Source organism: Penaeus monodon, chromosome 34, assembly GCF_015228065.2.
Source record: "Penaeus monodon isolate SGIC_2016 chromosome 34, NSTDA_Pmon_1, whole genome shotgun sequence".
NCBI lineage: Eukaryota > Metazoa > Arthropoda > Malacostraca > Decapoda > Penaeidae > Penaeus > Penaeus monodon.
Genome location: NC_051419.1, coordinates 15,127,775 through 15,127,977, shown reverse-complemented (window position 1 = coordinate 15,127,977; position 203 = coordinate 15,127,775).

Genomic DNA, 203 nt, shown 5'->3' with positions numbered 1-203 from the left:
AAACATTATTATTGCTATAGGGCTTTGGTGGTACAGTGACATTGAAATGTATGAACTGCAGTGATGGCGATAAAAAAATATAAAAAAACACTAATAGATCTGGAAAGTATTGATATATCCTAAAATTTTAAAAAAGGGAAAAGATAGAAGATAAGAAGATTACTATCACAACACACACCACAGATGCATGCATTATTTAAAAA